The 22,617-nt window shown below is 37.6% G+C and overlaps 1 protein-coding gene across 11 annotated transcripts in view; it reads right to left on the bottom strand.

Annotated features, from left to right (window-relative positions):
• The window catches only part of RBFOX3 (RNA binding fox-1 homolog 3), a 1,004,344-nt gene that overhangs the window by 434,911 nt on the left and 546,816 nt on the right, over nt 1–22,617 (bottom strand). The window lies entirely within an intron of this gene.

A 22,617-nucleotide genomic window follows, 5' to 3' on the forward strand; every position in this document is an offset into this window, starting at 1 on the left:
GAGCTACTCCTCTGGCAACATCCAGGAAATCAAATCCCAGAAACCCTTCGGCTGCTGAGACTGGGGGGCTCCTAGGTATACCAAAACCCCCATATAGTGGGGAGGCAATGGATCTCTGAACCTCAAGCAACTGCCCCTGTCCCTCAGGAACTCAAGCCTCTCAGTGCCCCCAACCTCAACTCCATGAATTGGAAATGGGCAGAATCTGGCCTTCTCTGGAAATCATAGACTCTAAAGACCAAACAGGGTCTAGACACCCATATATTGTGCACAGAAATAGAGAAGAGCATCCTCAGGTTTAAGAGAGGTCTGTTACATACACACACAAATTCTAGAGATGGTGGAAGAAATAGAACCACAGACTGTCTACTGTGAGAAACAGAGGGTAAGGAACATCTTAGGGGATGGGGTGGCTCCCATAACAGGGGGTCTTTGTGAAAGCAAAATAAAGATTGGTGGGCAATAAAAAAAAAGACTAGCTAGAGCTCCTCACTTGAATTACAACAGCTCCTTAAGACTGGCCAAAGTTCCTTACTAAGTATAATATTTCCCTGGCAGAATTTGCCCATCAAGCAGCAAACACTTATGGGCACTGGAAAGACAAAGGAAAAATGTTAATCTCTACCTTACATCTATGTAGCTTACATTCTTCTAATGGGAAAGACAGCATGTCTGTTATACAAAATGGATACAAGGTGGTTTTGGATGGCAGTGTACTAGCAACTGAAGGGGGAGAACCAGGAAGTATTTCTTATAAAAAGGTGGAACTTGAACTGAATATTTTTTTTTTTGGAAAAATACTTGTTATTGATGTCTTTCTTTTACATTGCTTAAATTTCTCTCTATATTCCATTCCTTCCAGAAAACAATTTTAAAAAATTTAAGCAAGAAAAAACAGATGAAGAGAAAATAACAGCCAAACTGATTAACACATTGAAAAAATTTGAAATAATTTGACATTATATCCAATGTTCCACACCTAAGCATGTGTGTCCCTCTACACTCACTAACACACCTCTTGGCAAAGAAGTGAGGAGAGGGTGCCTACTAACATTTCTTCTTTGGTGCCAAGTTTATACTTTATAATTCTGCAATTTTATGCTCAATTATTTTAGATGCCATTCTTATTATTATTATTATGTGGCAGTTATTCTTGCTATTAATATTACTATGCTCACTGTGTATATTGTTTTCTTGGTTCTGCTTACTCTGCTTTGCATCAATTCATGTAATTCTCTATATGCTTCATGTATTCAAATTAGTCATTTATTACAAAACACTTATGTTCCAAAATTTGTTTAGCCATTGTCTAATTGATGGATTTCATTTTATCCCAGTTCTTTGCTACCAGAAAAAAAAATTGATGCTCTAAATATTTTTGATCCATTCTTTTTTGTCATAATGATCTTGTGCTATAGGCCTAGCAGGAAAATCTCTGAGTCCAAGGTTATGAACATTTTAGTCACTTTACTTGCTTGGTTCCAATTTGTTTTCCAGAACCATTAACTCAGAGAATGGAGATGAATTTTAAAGGAAGCCATGGATTCCAAGAGATGAAAGTGAGGAAAGAATGCATTCCAGCAAAGGGGTACAATTAGCAAAAAGCCATGGAGATGGGAGATAGAGTGTTTTGTGCATGTATGTAAATAAAGGTCAATATAGCTAGATTGCAAATACTTGAGGAGAGGTATAATAGGTAAGATGTCTTTAAAGTTAAGAAGTGGTCAGCTTAAATAGCTTTAAATGCCAAATAAAGAGTCATTAGAGTTTGCTCTGTGTGTGTGTGTGTGTGTGTGTGTGTGTGTGTGTGTGATATAATAACCTTGGTGACTCTGTAAAGGATGGATTGAAGAGGGGAGAGATTTGAGGTAGAAAGACAAATTATGAGGCTGTAGCTACAGTCTAAGTAAGAAGTGCTAAGAACCTGAACTAAAGTAGTGGCTATGTGAATGTCAAGAAGGACATGTATAAGGGTGCGGGCTAGGTGGTGCAGTGAGTAGAGCACCAACCCTGGAGTCAGAAGGAACTGAATTCAAATCCGGCCTCTGACAGTTAACACAAAAACTAGCTGTGTGACCTTGGGTAAGTCACTTAACCCCAACTGCCCTCCAAAAGGCAAAAAAAGGACATGTATAAAAGAGATTTTGTAGAGATAGAAGCCTCAAGATTTTGCAAGTAATTCGTTACACTTCATTAGATTGTAAGCTTCTTGAGGGCAGGGGTTGTATATCATCCCCTTCTTTTTAAAAAATAATTAGCTTAGCATAGTATCTGGTACATAGTAGGTGCTTAATAAATGTGTACTAAATGAACCAATGAATGAATGTGCAGGGAGTGAGAAAAAGGAATAAAGGATAATACCAACCTGGGTGACTAGGAGTTTGTTGGTACCACCACCAATATTCTCATTCTATCCTGGGCTACATTAAGAGAGACAAAGCTCCAGAAACAGGAAACTGATAATCCCACAGGATGCTGTCCTCCTCAGACCTCATTTGGAATATCAGATTCATTTCTGGACACTATGTTTTCAGAAAGACATGGATACTCTAGTGACCTTTTAGAGGAGGGCAATTAGAATGGTGAAGGGACTTGATTTCATGTCATATGAAGGTTGACTGAAAGATTAGAGCATGTTAACCTGAAGAAGAGATGACTTGGTATTGGTGGTGATGGTAGAAAAGATAAGATCAATGTAATCAAGTATAGAAAGGACTCTCATGTTGAGGAGGATGAGACTTGTTCCATCTAGTCTCAGGGGGCAGAACCAGGAGTAATGGATGGAAGTTACAAAAAGGTCCATTTTAGGTTTGACATCAGGAAAAACTTCTTAACAAATGAGAGCTGTCCAAAAGAGTAATGACCTGCTTGGAGAGGACTTCCCACCTTTAAAGTCTTCAAACTGAAGCTGAATGATTATTTGTGGGCATTGCTCTCACATACATATGGAACTAGATTGTTACTGAGGCCCTCCGCTGAAATGCTCTCAAATTCTGCAGTTTTGGTTAATTAATTATGTATATATATGCATATATATTTATATATAAACATTAACTAGCTAATGTGATTCCAGCCTTCAAGAGATTTATGATATGGTAAAGAATACTGAGGTTTGCTGAGATGAGAGCTTCACCACAAATCTTTCCTTGTTATACAAGGTGATGGTGATCTCTCCTTCTTCTGCCCTCTTAAAACACTTAATGTCTGTACCACATATATAGCCTTGTTTTGTCCTTCATTGTGGACATATCTTCCCTAAGTTCTCAAAAGACAGAAAATATACATAATATATCATTGAACTTCTTGGGCCTCACGTATATGGTAAGCATATGTTTTGTTGAATAGATGAATGAAATGCTTCTTTTTAAAAATTTTTATTTATTTAATTTTTAATTTGTGGAATGAAACAAGCATTTCCAAAATTAAAAAAACAGATGATTACACACAAAATTGCAAATCTATTACATACCACTTGTTATTCCATTTAAATATATAATAAAGCAATCATGTAATTTTTTCTTTTTTCCCTCCCCTCCTTGAGATGGCTACCATCGATCTAGATCTATCTATCTATCTATCTATCTATCTATCTATCTATCTATCTATCTATCTATCTATCTATCTATAAATAAAATCATTCTACATATATATATTTCTATATATCAATGCTTCTTGAATTAAATCAACTGATTCCTGAGACCTGATAATTTCTAATGGTCTCTCTTATTAAAAAAAAACCAAATGATTAATTAAAAACTTACTTATAATAAATGTTTTAATAAACTTTTTCTAAAAAGCATTTTGATTAAAGGGCTTAAAAAAAAGGTAGGAGGCCATCTGTAATAATCAGGTCTCAGAAAATATATGGAAATTGAGAATCTGTGTGGCATAGTATAGTGGTTTCAAAATTATGTGTCAGGATGGCTAGTGAACTCACAGGGGCCCCACAGTATGTGTTAAATTGTCTAGTGAAACAGTATTGATTGACAGCTATTGAGGGAAGGTGTTTCTTCCCTTGGAAACCATTCAAACTATTAGCTATAGGAAGTTCATAGTTTCAACAGTAAACTATACTTCATTCATTGTGATGACATTCTTGAATGTTTGAAATATATTTTTTGTTTTTTTATGCTTTAGAATATGTTAATATAACTTCTTGAACTTTCTCTTTTATGACACCATATCTTTGCAGAACTGGGTTTTTAGCAGTTGCTGTGATAAAAAAGAAAAAAATCAAGTACCTAGCCAAAACATCAACATGGATCAGGAAATAAGGATTGCAGTGACCAAAACAAATCCAAGGTCTGAGAAGCTGTGCTGTGTCCAAAAGGCACACGAATTCCATTAGTAATTGTGGTTATTTAACAATGAAATAAAACTTTCTCTTCTTTCATTTTATGGGTCACTTTTTCAAATGATTGCTAAGTTATTAAGTTAATACTTATTAAGTTGTTTGGACATAGCTACTTAATAAAAGGAACTCTTTGGCATTTCTTTTGGGCAAGGGGTGCCACAAAATTTTTTGCTGAGGCACTAAGAACACCATGAACTGAGAAAGTCTGGGAACCTCTAGCATAGTGCATAAATAGGTAGAGGGTTCAAGTCCAAGAATTGACACACAGTGGTTGTGTCATTATGGCTCTAGCCAAGTCCCTCAGGTGTTAGTACTCTAGGAAATTTTCTAAGATTATAAGTTGCAGAAAAGATATTGGACCTATATTAGGAGAGGGAGTTTCATCATCTGAGAATTACATATAGAAATGAAGTTACAGATCCAGTGTCCATTCCAGGATCATGTAGATCGTGTAAATCATAAAGAAATGTAAAGGTAAGCAATACAACAAACTAAACTTACTAAGTAACTGTTTTCATTTATGTTAATTTGTTTTAATGTATGGTTGCACCTTAACTGTTCATCAGTAGTCTTTATCCATTCATTCTTATTCAATTTTTTTCTTATTGATCTCCATTCTAACGAACCTGATATTGTCCTAGTTTGGATTGTCTTATGTTTTCAACAATTAACATTTTGTCCTTCCCTTTCCCTCTCTTCCTGTGAAGAATTACACAACAGTAAATATATTTTTCTTCACCATTGGGTTTTGAGGGAAAGAAGGAAGGAAGGAAGGAAGGAAGGAAGGAAGGAAGGAAGGAAGGAAGGAAGGAAGGAAGGAAGGAAAGAAAGAAAGAAAGAAAGAAAGAAAGGAAGAAAGAAAGAAAGAAAGAAAGAAAGAAAGAAAGAAAGAAAGAAAGAAAATTCTATCAGATGGCAGGAGATAATACCCAGAATGAGAACTAGACATAGAACCATAAGAATTTCTATTATTCCTTAAGTCCTCTGTTTGCCCAATGGGGAATAGGGACTGGACCTCTGGATAAATCTGTATAGGGACATCATGGGTAAGGAAATTCCCTCTACTAGTGCAGGTTAGTTACTAACTTCTCTGCAACTTGTTAACTTGCCAGGATGTGTGAAGCAGAAATTGAACCTAGGTCTTAATGGCTTAAAGACCAGCCCTTTAGTTGCAATTCTATACTACCTCTCACTTACTAGAAATACTGCTAAAGAGTTTCTAGTAGCTGTGCTCCCCAATATTCATAATAGAGTGCTTTAATAAAATCAGTATAGTGTTGCAAAAAGAGCTCTTTCCTGGCACTCAGGAGTCAGTGATTCTAGTTCTGACTCTAGCAAGTTCTGTGGCATTCAGTAAGTGAGTACCTTTTCCTTTCTGGGCTTCAATTTTTTTTTTAAAGCAATTGGGGTTAAGTAACTTGCTCAAGGTTACACGGCCAGTTATTTCTGGGTGTGGTGTTAAGTATCAGAGCTGTTTTTTAGTGTTGTTAAGTGTTAAGATCAGATTCGATCCCAGGTCATCCTGACACTGGGGCCGGTGCTCTTACTCACTGACCCACCTGGCCACCCCTAAGCAATTGGTGTTAAGTAACTTGCTCAAGGTTACAAGGCCAGGTGTTTTTGGGTGGGTGCTAAGTGTCTGAGCCTGGATTCGATCCCCAGGTAATCATGACACTGGGGCTGGTGCTCTTACTTGCTGTGCTACCTGGCCGCCCCTCAATTTTCTTATCTACCTAAAACTGGATTCAATGATTTCTAAGGTCCCTTCAGGTTCCTACAATTCCATGAATCTATGAATTCATCAACAAAAGTATAGATGTGCTATCTGGTACTACACATACTGGTTTCTGCAGCAAGCCCAGAGAGGAGACAAGTGTACCTTTCACATTATAAGTATCCTGTCATCTGCTATAGATCCTCATAGTGGCATGGCACCTTCCAGAAGGTAAGTTCATGTCTGGTGACCAATAGTTTCCCAGCAACAAAGCACACCAATTTACAACTGCCAATGAAGGCAGATTCCCCAAGTAACCAAGATAAAGAGGGGAGACTGAGAGAGTTAGAATAAGATTGTCAGCAAGGTCCTTAGAAATATTTCACCTGCAGACATTCTTCTTTAATTCACCATGAGGTAAATCAGCATAGTTACCCCCATTTCACAAATGAGAAACCTGAAACTCAGAGCTACTAATTGACCTGCCCAAGGCTACATATCAAAATAAGGAGTAGAGATATATTTACAACACTCTGTTCCCAGATGTCAGCTTCTAATCTGGGCCCCCTCTCTTTGTCAAATCTGGACATCCTTGACTTTATTACCCTAGGAGAAAGAAACTTGTCTTCTTTCCCTGCCTCCTCTCTTCCTGTCTTCCCTGTAGTTCCCTCCCTCTCCCCTCCCCGCCCCAGCTACAAGCAACTTATCCCTTTCCTCCCCCTTCCAGACTATTGCTTCCCAATTCTGATGATGTATCAATAACTGGAAAGCAAAATGCCACAGTTAGCAGTGCTACTATACTGTAACCAATCATTTTCTAAATTGATTCTCAGGGCTGTATGTGCATACTGAGGTAGGGCTGGATCTCAGGAGCTGTTGCAGCCCAAAGGAAATAGGCATACTAGGAATAGTTTCAAGAGTTAAAAAGAAAAAATGGGGGATGCAAGATGGAAGAGACAGGAAGAGAAGATAAAAAGTTTGGTAGAAGGAGAAAAGAAGATAGAAAAGATAGAAAAGAACAAAAAAAGACACCATTGGGAAAATTAAACCATACTTGTGTTATTCTCTCTGCAAATGGGGTTTGAAAACTGTGGGAGAATGGAATGCAAGTTGTATATGAGAGTATTTTAATAAAGAAAAGGAGATAGTCAATGTTGCATAGTGGAAACAATGTTGAATTTATAGGTGGAGGGCCTGGGTTCTTGATACAGGACCTTGGGTAATTCACTACCTTTCTCTGGGCCTCAGTTTCCTTATCTATAAACTAGGCTTGGACTAGTTCTCTAAGATCCTTTCTACCTCTAATTCCTATAATCCTTAGATTTATAAGACTTAAGAGGCAGACAACCAGAGCAACACAGGTGAGTACTTGAGCCAGAGAATTTGAGGGAAGTCTTATGACTGGAAATACTGCAGAACTTCCTTGAAATCTATCATGAGCCATCCTGAACAGTAGGTTTAGAAGAGAAGGAGGATCTAGAAAAGGATGGATGGAAGATGACTCTGAAATGGTTCTACTTTTTTTTCTTGCTTTTTGGAGCAGGGAAGGCTGGGCAATTGGGGTTAAGTGATTTGCCCAAGGTTACATGGCTAGTAAGTGTTAAGTGTCTGAGGCCGAATTTGAACTCAGGTCCTCCTGACTCCAGGGCCAGTGCTCTATTCACTGTGCCACCTAGCCTCCCCTGATGGTTCTACTTTCTAGCTGAATAGACTCACTAAAAGTCCTAAGTTTACCCAAGAAAATTAATGTCTATCTCCTAGGGATGGGCTATAGCTGAAGAAAGGTAAGATAAGCTCCTTCAGACTATTGCAATCTTAACCATTCCATAGTAAGAGAGGTTTCTGTTGGTGAGTTTTCCAGATCAGCAATCAGCTCAGTCTTAGGAAATCTTCTCAGCACATAAAGAGACTACAGAGGTCTCTTAAGCTAATATACTTAACATTTTATTCACTTAATAAATGGTGGCACTGTTGCCAGCAAGTTTTCTGCTTCCAGAGAACACTTGTGACAATTAGTGAAACTTTCTGCAGCTTTTCCTGTTTTCCTCAGGGAAGGAGTTGCAGCTTTCTAAAGGTGAGAGAGAGGAGCTTCAGTTAAGGTCCTCAAGATGTAATCCATGGTCCAGGGAAGCCCTAAGACTCTGAGTTCACATAATCTGAGTTCAACCCTGAGGATCTGGTCAAAGAGGGTAAGTTTCTCCTGGTTCTCATTTAGGCATGTACATGGCACAGCAAGAGATAGCTGTATCAACTATCATTTTGTCGGTATTTGTATTCACAGTCTTAGCACATATTAAAGGTATGCTAAATTGACTAACTAATAAAGTCAGGAAGACATGAGTTCAAATTTTGCCTCACCCACCTGCCTTTCTTTGGGTCCTTAGTATAGTATCTGGTGCTTATGATAAATACTTTTTGCCTTGACTTTCCAGCTGTGTAACCCTGAGCAAGTGTCACTAACTCTAAACCTCAGTTTCCTCTTCTATAAGATGAGGGTGATAATCATACCTAACCTCACAGTGTTGTTGTGAGGAAGAAATAATAAGTGAAAAGCACTTTGTAAACCTTAAAGTACTGTACAAATGCCAGTCATTATTATTGTTTTTGTTGATCATGCTATTATTACTGTCCACTACAACTCCACCCTAGAGTTTCACTTCAGGAAAATCTCCAAAATAAAACATAGATATAGTTTATGTTTAGGTTTCCTCAAATGTGGATAATAGGGTCTTCAACTCTCACACTCAAAGTATAATATGAGCACTGAGTTATGGGACAGACTTTATTATACCTCCACAGAAAATGCATAAAGAATATGGGACTCATATGCCTACCTCCACAGAAAGTGCCCTTCCAAGTCTCTACCATATGATCTTGTCAAGTTAAATGGGGGACGCATTAAATTGAGCAGTATCTCCTTGGATCAATTACCTTTAGCATAAATTTTTATATCACCTTAAGATTCATGAGAGGCAGAATGGCATAGTGGATAGAGGTCTTCCATTAAAAAGGCCTGGATTCAGGTCTTGCCTCTGATACATATTAGTTGGGTGACCATACTGAAGGAACAACTCTCTCTATGACTAAATCCCAAATGAGATGCTGATTTACATTGGTGAAGAAAGTTTCTGTCCTAGCAGTATCCTTCCTATACCAATGAAATAATTAGGCTGGACAAAATGGGTATGTGTGTGCTCACACACACATGATATAAATTATATATATATACATATGTGTGTATACATGCAGACACATATATGTATTCATATTTTATAGATGCTGAAACTAAGACCAAGAGTGGTGAAGTGGTAACTCACATAAGGTCACATGGCTAGTAAGTCTCAGGACTGGTTTTCAAACCCATGTCTTCAGACTCCAGATCTTGTATTCTCTTCCCCTACCACTGTTTGCTCTGCCTGACAAAGTGTCCTTTCCTCCCACTCCTCCAGAGCCCATTGGAAATATATTTCATTATCCCCTTGGGGCACCAAGGTAGACTTCTCCTAACACTGCCTACCAACTTTTGAACACAGAATACTTTCTTTTTTTAATCTCCTTATTGCTGTGAAGATGCAATACTGGGTATTGGAAATAATAATGAAGACACTATCTGACATTTACGTCATGCTTTATATCACTTAATCTGATACTGAGTAAGCTTGAATAGATGGTACCTGAAGTTGCTTCAGCCTTTATATCTATGATTTTCCTATGAGATATACAGTATTACTCCCCCTCCCCCATTTTACGCGATAAAAACTAAGGCTCAGGAGGTTTGGTGACTTGTTCAGGGTGACAGGTGGCAGGGTGAGATTTGAACTCAGGCTTTCCTAACTTTTAGCGTAATCCTCTTCATTATGACATGTATTACTGGGTATCTGTTTCTTCCCCTCTTCCCAATACTAGTACAGTATTCTCTATATACAAGATACTTAATAAGGGTTTATTGAATAAGGGAGTGAATAAATGAAAGCATACAAAGCCAGGCTCTATTGAGGTTTGGGGAGAATCCCAGATCAGACAATTTTAGGCAAAAACAAAAGCCTGAATATCTTGAATGCATGGGAACCTCAGAGCTGCTAAGAGGAGCAAGTCCCTAGGGATGGGGGTCTATGAGAACAGTATCTCTATTATAAGAGCCTGCTTCATGGAGATGTTCTCAGAATATGCCAGAATCTGGGGGATTCCAGGGCCAGGGAAACTCACTAAAAGATTTTTGCCAAAAGAACTCTAGGTTATTTGGCTATGTTTTCATATTTACCTGGACCCTGGGCATTCAGAGTCCCCTTTTTAAAGCAAGCTGCAGCCAGGGCAAATGGGAGCTCCACTTTCACTTTGATCCCATATAGTTTACACTTTCAGCATTACGAGCTACTGAAAGCTGCATGATCAAATTCCAGGTCATTACTCAAGAAAAGGGACCCCTCTGTGGTTGACAGCGACAGTTTCAAACCAATTAAAATAAGCCTAGCGATTTTTGTAGGCTGCCCGCTTGCCTGCCTGCCACTCGGCAGGTCTCTGTGGGCCCATGCCTGCAATGAGCAAGATGCACGAAATGTTAATGGAGATGCTTAAATGCCACACCAAGGGGATTCTGGTAAATAAGGCCACTCAGAAAAAGCTGGGGGGAAAAGTCTCCCAAGCTAACCCTGGAGAAAACTTCAATAAAAATGAGATTGGATTGAAAACAATTCACTCTGTGAGGGCTGAGTCTGTTGGCTGTGCTGGGAGGGGTTTTTGGAGGAGGAAAGCTATTTTATTTCCTATTAGTTCCCCTTTGTGAGTGTATATGCCCCCTGCTGCCTACACTGAGAGGCTGCCAGGGCTTGACAGTACCCAGCTGAGCAGGCTGGGAGTCCCAAGGTGTAATTTGGTTAATAAAAAATGGAGAGGGAGGTGGCTGAGCAGGGAAGGGGAAAAGGAGAGGTTTGGCAAGTTGGAAAGGTATGAATTACAAGTCAGGGTCAGAGAGGCTGGGACAGAAATGTAGGAAAAGCCTAGAGGCTAAAAAAAAAAAAAGTAGAAGTGGCCATAGCTGTCCAGTAACTCCATACAGCCCTGTCCTAGGAACATTAGATGAAATGCAAATAAATAAATGGAATGCAATGAAATACCATTTAAATTTCAAGGCCAGAAGGCAGGGAAGGACAAACTAAGAATACATAGTAATGGATCCCTTGTTTTATTTTACGAGGATTGCTATCATTCTTAAAGTTATATAATTTTCATTGCTATTAACTTGTGCTCAGGATACTGATGATCAAAACTTACTGTGTCTGACACAAACCAGGTATAAACCTAATCTCTGGACTTATAAATATGTATTTTGCATAAATATAAATTTGCTATCATATAATTAAAATGTATTTGGGGGGAGAATTTTTAGCTATGGGAATTGGGAAAGAGAAAGGAAATGATGAGGGAGGGACTAGTTGTATTGTCATCAAAACAAACTTTAGAGAAGGAAGCAAGGCAGAGTGAAGTCTATATATGTGGCTCTTCTTACTTGTTACATCCGAGTCCCAGGGTTCTCACACATCAGTCTTGGCATGTTAACCATGGACAATTAGTTGGACAATATTAATGGCCAATATCCGCTTATTGTCCATCCTGATTTGATAGCTAAAATGATTGAAATTATCCTGTGGTAGAACACATTCAACATATATTTGAGTGCCTGAATACAAACACTCCCAGAAGAGACACAAATTTGGGCAAAATAAAGTTTCCTTCCCTGGATATTGTATAGAAATATGTACCTCTGTTAGGTCTATGCAATACTGTATTCTGTATTATAGTTATTCCTGAGAAAGTTTATTTCTTTACATATCATGAGCCAGTTTTTGTTATCTTTGTTCCAGTGTCCAATGCCATTCTTGACATATGATAAGTGCTATTAAACTCTATGATGAATGAATAAATAAATGTGTTCAAAACAGATAGCTACGGTAAACTTGCTGTCAATTCTGAAATTCAGGTAAAGGAAAAGTGTTCAAAAAATAGATTGAGCCACATGTAACATCAGTATGTGGATGCAAACAGTAAGTAAGTCTGACTTCGGCTTTCATGGATACCTCCCGTTTCCATTTTGTAGATTGATGGTGAGTCAAAAAGTGGGTGATTTAAGCCGATTCAGACATATTTGACTCCAAAGAAAGAGGGATGCAATTGGATTCAGAGGTTATAGATTCAGACCCAAACTCTGCCATTTGATACATGAGTGACTTTGGAAAGTGACTTAACCTCTTTAGGCTGAGATTTCCTCATCTGTAAAATGAAGGGGTTGAATTAAGTGGCCTCTGAGACCCCTAACTTAATCAGAGAATTAAGTCTCTGATCCTAGTCCAAAATCTAGCACAGAGCCCTGCATATGGCACATGATCAATAAATGTTTGTTGATGATGCCTGTAGCAAAGGATTCCAGAGTAGAAACTGTTCTCTTCTCTAAATATAGGAGGGACTAACTACAACCTATGACTTTCTCTGGCTCAAAAGATAGTTTCAGTTTCGATGGGAATACTGGGCTCTGTTATGAATGACAACCTTGAGTTCAGCCCTCTTTAGACAGCTGTCTACCTAGTTATCAACTCATGTAATTATAGAGCTAGAAATAACTTTAGTGATTCATAAATTCTAGGTTATACTTACCAAAATTACTAAGTTTTACCCATGTCATGCAGGTTAGAATGGAAAGCTTGAGAAAGCCAAATTAATTCAATTTAATTTACCTGGTCAACACCAAAGCATAGAGAAGGACTAGATTTGTTTGATAAGACTTATCTTTTACAAAGTTATGAAGTTCATTACATGGGACTTCACCCTCTAGATATTTGCTGACTTATTTCCTGATGACTCTTCTAGAAAAGAAGGTATACAGACTCATCATTTCCACATTTATTTCTTTTACCTTTCTCTGTATTGGAAAAATCTTTAGATATATCATTAGCCAGCTCAATCCATCATCACTAGTAAATTATTGACGGAAGGAGTAACCCCATATATAGTAGGAATGAATACAATAAAAGGAAAGATACCTAGACCCTACCTTTAAGAATCTTCTGATTTTAAAAATGTTAATAGCACCACTTGCTATTGTGGACTGTTCCTTAAATATGAGGTGCAAGTTTTCAGAATGTGAAGGTCTTAATTGAACAAACTTCACTTAAATAGGTACCTGCTAAACTAGAAAAGTTGATGGATTAGAAAAAAATGAGGAAGAGGAGGAAGGGTACCCATCATAAAAATTCAATGTAAAGGATGCCCTTGACTCATATAATAAAAAGCCCAAAATAAAACCACTAAGTGCAAATGAGGCAAATGCTTATAACAACAACAACAAAATGTCCCACAATTTATTTTTGTAATTATTACCTCACCCAATTTTTGCTATTTTCCCAAGAATACAGTAAGGAAATCGTATAAGCAATAATGCAATGATATTTTTATTGTTTGCCTGATGAGGTTTTAATAGAAAATTTTGTGCTAAGAGTTGCATTTTAAAATATATGGTGGGATAAGGAAAGGAGAGGAATGAGAGATGGGGATGGGAAGGAAGGTTTTGGATCTGTGTTATTATGGAGACAGAAAATCTGTAAGATTTATTGAATCATCTACAGGGCATTATTTCTTAGGAAAATTACTACCTAACAAGCTTTCCTTCATCAAATTTATAACACAGGCAGCTAGGTAGAACCGTGGATAGAGCACAAGATGTAGCATCAGAAAGATCTGAGTTTAAATCCAGGAGGAGACACTTACTTGCTATGTAACTGTGGGTTTAATCTCTTAATCATTTAATCTCTATCTGCTTCAAGTTCCTCATTTGTAAAATGGGAAAAATAATAGCATCACCTCCCAAGGCTGTCATGAGGCTCAGTGACATAGTATTTTTAAAGTGCTTTCCAAATCTTAAAGCATCACAAAAATGGTAGTTATTATGACATTAAAGACAAAAAGGAAAACTAGTCACTCTGAACCACCAAGAAAGTAAATGAACCCAGAAATGGGACTTGATGAAGCTCAGAAGATAGAAGGAGTTAAAGTCAACGAATAAGGAACAGATTCAGTTAAAGAGGAAAATGAACAGGTCAAAAAGACGTGGAGAGAAGCCATTGAACCATCATTTGTTTATTGTATGTCTATATATACCTGCTAATAAGTTAAGCCTACTGTGCAAAATCACCACTAGGCAAAAGTGATAGTAAACCAAAAGGCTTCTGTTATCCTATGTGTTGTGCTGAAATAGTGGCTTCAGGAGACCATCAGGAACATGGAGACTGGCATCATGGAGACGGGATTTAGTTTAGTTCAGGTGTGTGGCAACTAGTGGTATATGAAACCTCTTACTCAATCCTAGAAACTAAAGAGATAACCTCCTCCTACCTTGAGATCCCTTTTGTGTTGTCATAATGAACATAAGTGCCTTGAGGAAAGAGACTGTATTTGTATTCTTAGCACTTAGCACAGTATCTAGCACACAGTAAGTAAATGAATACTTCATCTATCTTCCTTGTATTTTTCCTTTGTTCTTGTTCTTGAAGAAGACCATGACATCAGGGAGATGATGACATGACTTGCAGTTGACTTTGATTTGAGTGAGGGGGGGCTGTGCAAGATCACCAGCCTTACTTTCTCCTCCAGAGCCATCTGGGTCCAGTGGTCAGATATTCATCAGGATGACAGGAGATGACCCAGGATGCAACAGGAGATGCTGGCGCTTGTAGGCTAAGGTCTTTTCAGGTTCTCACTTTGAGTAAGATAATGCCCATTCATTGAATTGGCCTCTTTAAGTAATTACTCAAGCAATGGCTCCTTTAATTTAAAAAAAACTGGAAAGGGAAGACCTTCAGGGTTTCTGGCCAAAAGAGAAATAGTTACTATTTAGTAATTAACTTCCTGTCTATCTATCTATCTATCTATCTATCTATCTATCTATCTATCTATCTATCTATCTATCTATCTACTATCTTTTATTTACTTCTAAGAAAGAAGATCCCATAACTTAATTTGAGAACCCCTTTTTAATATGGAACAAATAACACTGTGAGAAAGTCCTTTATTTCTGCCTCTAATTCATCAAGATGAAATATAAGCTCGTTTTCTCATTTCTGATCTCAGTGAATCTGATGAATAGTTGCTATTCAAGATCCCTCATCAGATTACCAGTGAAACATTTAGTGATAAAAAGAAGGGCCCCATATAAAAATAATTATAACAATGTGTTGGGGGGAGGGGTTGTTGTTTTTGATGGCAGCCAAGAAGCAGAAACAAAGTAGGTACCCTCTGGGAAATGGCTAAACAAGTTATGGTACATGGGGGTAGTGAAATATTACTGTGTTGCAAGAAATATGAATATGATAAATACAGAGAAGATGGCAAGAAACAAAATGATGCCAAATAGATGATTAGTAACAGACATACATAATATATGTAATTTTGCTGTTGTTTAGTCATTTCAGTGATATCTGACTCTTTGTGACCTCATTTAGAGTTTTCTTGCAGAAATACTGAAGTAGTTTGCCACTGCCTTCTCCAGCTCATTTTACAGATGAGGAAGCTGAGGAAAACAGGATTAAGTGATTTGCCCAGGGTAACACAGCAAGTGTCTGAGGCTAGATTTGAACTCAGGCCTTTCTGACTCCAGGCCTGGAGCTCTATGCACTATGCTACCTAACTGCCATTAATGAATTATTACTGTGTTATAAGAAATGTGAATATGATGAATAAGGAAAAGCATGGGAATAAAATTATGCCAAATAAATGATTAATAATACATATATATGCATATATTTACATTATAATTCTAACCCTAGTAACCACTCTACCTTTAAACCTAAAATTTCTACTCTACCTGCATATAATCCTCAGGAAGACACATGCCATACCAGGAGACTCTGTCCCAGAAACACCATCTCACAACAGAATATGACTATATGGTACTGAAAATTAAAGACTATTGACACAGCATGAAGAAATACACACCTTCTAAAATGGTCACTCTCCACTCCTAGATTCTATGATGCACATTTTCTGTCTACTTAATATTTTGATTTGATCTGAAAATGGGCTTAAAGACATATGAAGATGCTATCTAAATCCAAAGAAAGAACTAATAAATAGAAGTATGTATAAAATTATTTTGTGTGTGTGTGTGTAATGGTAGCCATCTGGGGGGGAGGAAGAAAAAAAAGAATTTTACATGATAAATTTATTATATATTTAAAAGGAATAGCAAGTTGCACATAATAGATCTACAATTTCCTTGCAGTCATCTTTTTATTAGTCTACTATGTTATGAAAATGCTTTTCATTTAATAAATTAAAAATAAAATAAATAAATTTTTAAAAAAGGAAATGGGCTTAAAAGTTCATTTAGATTAATGTTGCTTTCAACAGATACTGAAGTTGACACAGTGGAAATGAAGAATGTATCTGGAGTCAGATGATATGTATTTGAAACTTAGCCCTGTCATTTACCACCCATATGACCTGGGGTGGGTTATTTCACTTCTCTGGGCCTCCATTTTTCATCTGTAAGAAGGCGGAGGGGGCTGATTCGAGATGACCTGCTCATCATGTATGATTCTATCAACATTCCTCTTTTCTGCATTTCCTGAAATACCTAGCCTTCCTTTTTTTTTTAAACTAACAAACTTACCAATGTGAACACAAAGAATTGAGTATATAAAGCTTACTGGCTTGAAAAGTACCTGTATGTGTGTTTCTTCTCCTATTCAACACTAAACATACGTAGAAACACAATCACTTTAATAGATGTCTATATACTGAGCCAATCCCGATACATTATCTAAAACACAGGTTACCATGGCTTCAAATAGCTCACAAAGGACCATGTGAAAAAGCTCTCATTAGAGCTTCTATAATATCCCAGCGTTATATTATAATCATTATGCTAAAGCAGTGGGGATCATGTCTCCCTGGAAGAACAAACATGTGATGCCAAGGAGGGCATGGAATGACTCCAAGGGTTTTGTGATCAACCAATCATGAAAGGGAGGAAGGGTCAAATCTCATCCTTCCTTTGCCAACTAATTGTGGAGTTTATCTCCAACACAACTGCAGCTTTAATGTTCAGTCATTAAAGCCCAATACTCCTTTGCTCCACTCCCTCTACTGCCACTGCACAAACTCCCAGACTTCCTCCTTCAACACCTGGAGTTGACTCCTCAGGTCAACCTAAAACCTGATCCAGGCATCCACAATAATAACTGAAACAAATGCCCCTTTCTTTCTTCCAGCATGCCTACCACTTGTAGCTGTGAAAGGTGCACTCTCATTTCCTTTTAATTTTGGATAGGAAAAAAGGAGTCACAAAGGATAAGAGGTATAGGTGGAGTACAATCTTCATTGCTGAACTCATTATTTTACTTGCTCCCCAAACCCTGGAATACACTATTTTTTAATCAAGTGTACTACCTTCCATCCAATCCCACAAGTTTGCAACCTCAATGATTATTGTCTTAAAGTCCTTACTTTCACTCACTCCACATATTTTAGCAGTTGTCAAAACTTGGGCTTCTTTGCATTTCTTTCTCTATGTCTACATTACTAGCATCTCTGCCCTTTTCTCAGCTCACATGAGCATCAATTATACTTTGAACCTTCATCACTGTGACTACTGAAATGTCTCATTGGGCAGCTAGGTGGCATGGTGAATAGAGCACTGGCCCTGGAGTCAGGAGGACCTGAGTTCAAACCTGGCCTCAGACACTTAACACTTAACTAGCCATGTGACCTTGGGCAAGTCACTTAACCCCAATTGCCCTCCCCCCAAAAAAGGCAATAAATAAATGAAATGAAATGTCTCATTAATTGTTCTTGCCTCAATTCTCTCCCCAGCTGGGGTCCATTCTCTACATGCCTGCCAGAGTTATTTTCCCAAAGCACAGGTTTGACCATGTCACACCACCTCTCTCCCCTCTTACTCAACAAATTCTTGTACCTCCCTATTACCCTTAGGATAAAATTATAAACACTTCTAACTTTTAAAGTAATATACAATCTGGCCCTAAAATACCTTTCTCTCTTTATACATAACTCTTCCTGAACTCTGTGGTACACCAAAGTAACCTTCTTGCTATTCCTTACTTTCATATAAAATATAACTAAAATATCCAAACATGAATAGGAAAATAAGCTATGATATCATCCATTAAGCAAAACCACATAAAAAAAAGAAAAGTGAATTTACATATATTGAACCTTTCTGCTGAACTGAAATCAGAGAAAATTCACTTTTGCTTGTTTGTATACTACATATGCTAAACCTCTATGCACTCCTGCTAAGAATACTTATGTCCACTGATTGTTATGAACTATTGTGTATTTTTCAATTAAAAATTGAAAACATTCAGAAAATCTTCAAAAATTAACCTGTTTGGCTAACTCCACTGATCTAATTCACTGGATAATTAATTAAAAACAAACAATATTCATTTACACTGTGTCCTATCCACCACAACAAACAAGAGATTTTTAGGAAATACTGAAAAGTATCCAATCGCATTGGTATATACAAAACAACAAGTTTTTTTGTATTGGTAACAAATAAAATAAAAATATTCTTGAAAGAAATACATATATAGTGGGTGCACACTAAATTATTTTTTTAAACTGATGGAGGGGCACATGACCAAAAGTGTTTGGAAACCACTAAAGGACAGTGCTAAAGGAAACTTTGCTAAAGGACAAAAAGACAAGTCCAAAGAACTGTAAAAATAGGGGAGAGCAATAAAAAAATGTATGCTTATATTATGGAGATAAATATTAGGTACAGTGGGAGAACATACTCAAAGAGATGATATTTTAGCTCAGAAGAGAAAATCTAAATTTATGAAATGACTTGAAAATAATTTTTAAAGTAATGTTTCACAGAATGCAAAAAATGTCTTAGCAGCAACTTTCCTGGGGATATGGAATGAAAAGTGATTGGTGTGGGATAGATGGAATAATGTAGACATCTTGGAAAAGGAATTTTGGAGTTGGATGTTTAAAATGGGAATGGCTATGAATTAAATATAAAATGGGGGGGGGGAAGGAGATTATTAACCTTAACAAAAGTAGACACAGTAGAGCACAGTGGCTTTTTAGAACAATTAGTATAGAAAAGGTAAACTGACCTCACTTGGATAGATAATTTCACCATCCTCCCAATCAAGATTAAAATCTTGGAGTTATTTGTGATTCTTCCCCCTCTCTTTCACACCGTAAACTTAAATCAATTGCCAAGTCTTATTGATTCTATCTTCATAATATCTTGTCAAGCTTGTCCATTCCCAGTGCCACAACTTTAATTCAGTTTCTTTTCACCTCTTGCTTACAGCACAGTAATAGTCTTCTTCTTGTTCTCTCACACTTCGTTCTCATCCCTCTCCAACCCAATATCCAAAAAGCTACTCCCTTGCTTAGCAGCCTTCAGTGGCACCTCATTGCCTAAAATAAAATTCCTTAGTTTGGCATTTAAGGTGTTTGACAATGGGGCTCCAATTCTTCTTTCCAGCCTTACTTCACACTATTCTACCATGTACTCTAGCCAAATGGGATAAATCAGCCAAACAGTTCCCCAGTCTTAAACTGCACTCCAATCTCTGTACATTTGAAAATGCAGTCCCTCAGGCTCTCTTTTTCACTCTTTTCCACATCTCCGCCTGTTGAAATCCTTCTCTTCCTTCAGGGTTCAGCTCAGGTACCATGAAACCTTCTCTAATCCCTGAATTGAAAATGATCTCTCCCTCTTCAAATTTGCTTACAGCACTGTCTGTATCTCTCCTTTACCCATATCACATTCTATATTGTATCCATAGCCAAAACTAGGGCAGGTTGGCTGTTTTGTTCAAGGTCACTAAAATTTAGAAGCAAAAAGTTAACATATGCACTCCTTCAGCAGCACAGAAAAATGTAGTCATTAATTCTCCCTCCATCTAAACTGAATTTGTTTTCATTACATATTGTGTTATTTTCATTGTAGCAATCTCTCTGGGCTACTCCTAAATCCAGTTGATAGACTTGTAGGATTGGATCTGGTGTGTATGTATGTGTGTCTAATTTGGGTTATAGGGACAATTCTGTTAGTCTACATTCCTAATATAATTACTTACAAGCCCCCACCAGTGTGCTTCTCATTAACAAGCAACCAGTACACTTAATTAGATCTTAACAAATATATATAGCAAAAGCAATAATTACAAAACATTCCTACAGTAAAACTGAGGAGCACTTTTCCAGATATACATATAAAATTTATAGGAGAAAGGTTAAAATAGAGCTCAAATGGGGAGAACAATGGTAGCAAGGCACACATGTAGGAGATGCATGTGGCAAGGGCTGCCCCGAGCTCCTGGTACTGCAAACGTGGGATTCTTTTCTCTCTTTGTTAAAGCTTGTCTCTTTACCATTGATTCTTCAGCTGAGTAATCAGTATCTGCTCCTCTCCATAGTCTAACTCTCTTCTCTGATGACAGGGCTCCTGCTTCTTGAAGGTGATTTCTCCCTTAAGTGACTATCTCTCTGTATCTGTATCTAACTGGAATGTGTCTCTTCACCACACTGCTTACAGGGTCCCCTACTAGTCTAGTAGTTCCCCTTCAAAGCTATATGCCTAATATTTGTGTGTATGTATTTTCAGAAATTTCCCTCCCCCTTCAGGGAAGTCTCTATAGGCAATATTTACATTTATATTAATATATTTATATTAATATTTATAGGTTTACAATGTTTACAATGACTCCAACTCTCAAAATCTGAAATTCACCATGGTTTAACAATACAAAGCAACCAGAATTACGGTCCATTTGTCTGCTCAGTCAATTTGGGAGTTCACTTTGTGATGTAATCAGAGAGCTGTTTGTACCTGATAAAGGGAAGTTGACAAAATACCTCATTAGTAGCATGTGATTGCATTCAGGGCTTTCTTTGACTATATGAACTGAAGTTGAGGGAGAACTTCAGTACTTTATAACATCATTAATTACAAAGTTTACTTGAGGACACTTTTAACAATGCTGGTCTCAAATTCCTTTTGTATTGATTGTCATAAGCATTAAAATTTCTAGCTATCTGATTGCATCATATTTATTTGTAAATACATATATCCACCTTTTATTAGATTACAAATTGCTAAAGGCAGAATTTGTGCTGTGGTTGATCTTTTTATCCCCAGTACTTAGCATGAAACTATATTGATGTTTATTATATTGCACTGAATTGAACCAAAATGAATGGTAAGAAAAGAATTTCAGTTCATTAATGTTTTAACAGAGAGAACTTATACAACCCAACATCCAAAGTTACTTATGAAGCAGCACTCAGAAGATAAACACATTCAAAGCCAAACTCATTTTTCTACTAATCCTTTCCTTCCCAATTGTAGTACTGCCCCTATGTATATGCCAGTATGTTTATTCCCACTGAATTTGTCCAAGTAGACCACCTTGTCGTCCTAGCCAAATGACATGAGGTAAGAAAGATTATGTATTTGGCTAAGAGATCTAAAAAGTGCTCCAAGGCATCTGGTTAAGCATCTTAGTGATTCAACAGGGGTCTGGGGAAGATGAATTAGGAGCAGCATAGCTTACAAGAATAAGGAGATAATTTGCCTTTACATTGGCATGATCAAATCATATACAGATTATGAGGAATTGTTTTAGGTGCCACATTTTAGGAAGGACATTTATCAACTAAAAAACATGCAGAATAAGGTAAGCATGATGGTAAAGGGCATTGAGTTAATGCCCTATGAGGATTGACTGAAGGAACTGAGAATGTTTAGCCAGGAGGAAAGAAAATTCAGTGGGAGATACAATAATTGTTTTCAAGTACTCTAAAGGGTGTCATGCAGAAGTAATTATATTTGGTCACAATAGAAAGGACCAAGCACATATAATGGAAGTTGATAAGGTGGCAAATTTGAGATTGATATCAGGAAATTTAACCCAACAATTAGTTTTATCCAAAAGTAAAATGAGCTGCCATGGTAGAGTGGGTTGAAACCTCAATGGAGGTTTTCTAGCAGAGTCTGGATGACCACTTGTCAGGTATTATAGTAGAGATTTTTTAAGGGAATAGGATGGAATAGTGTAATAGTAATGAAATTTAAAGATCCCTTTGTATTGCCAAGCTACTTAGCACTTAGTTTCAAATTAAGCCACGTTAAAGAAACAGAAGATATGAACCCCTATTGCTGACTTAACAGGAAGGGGCTGAACAGGGAGGAACTAATACCATATATAAGGAAAAGGCCCAGGTGTGAGAGTCAGAACTTCTTGGTGCAAGCATCGTGGAGGCAGAGCAACTACTGCTGGGGGGAAAGGGAGAGAGAAGGGAAGAGAAAGGGGGAGACAGAGAGAGAGAGAGACAGAGAGAGAGAGAGAGAGAGAGACAGAGAGAGAGAGAGAGAGACAGAGAGAGAGACAGAGAGAGAGAGACAGAGAGAGAGAGAGAGAGAGAGAGAGAGAGAGAGAGAGAGAGAGAGAGACAGAGAGAGAGAGAGAGAGAGCATCTGGAGGCTGGGCTGCTACTGCTGGACTGAAGA

Source organism: Petaurus breviceps, unplaced genomic scaffold, assembly GCF_028583685.1.
Source record: "Petaurus breviceps papuanus isolate PSGF00001 unplaced genomic scaffold, PetGlider_PUasm1.0 90925, whole genome shotgun sequence".
In the NCBI taxonomy this organism is placed as follows: Eukaryota; Metazoa; Chordata; class Mammalia; order Diprotodontia; family Petauridae; genus Petaurus; species Petaurus breviceps.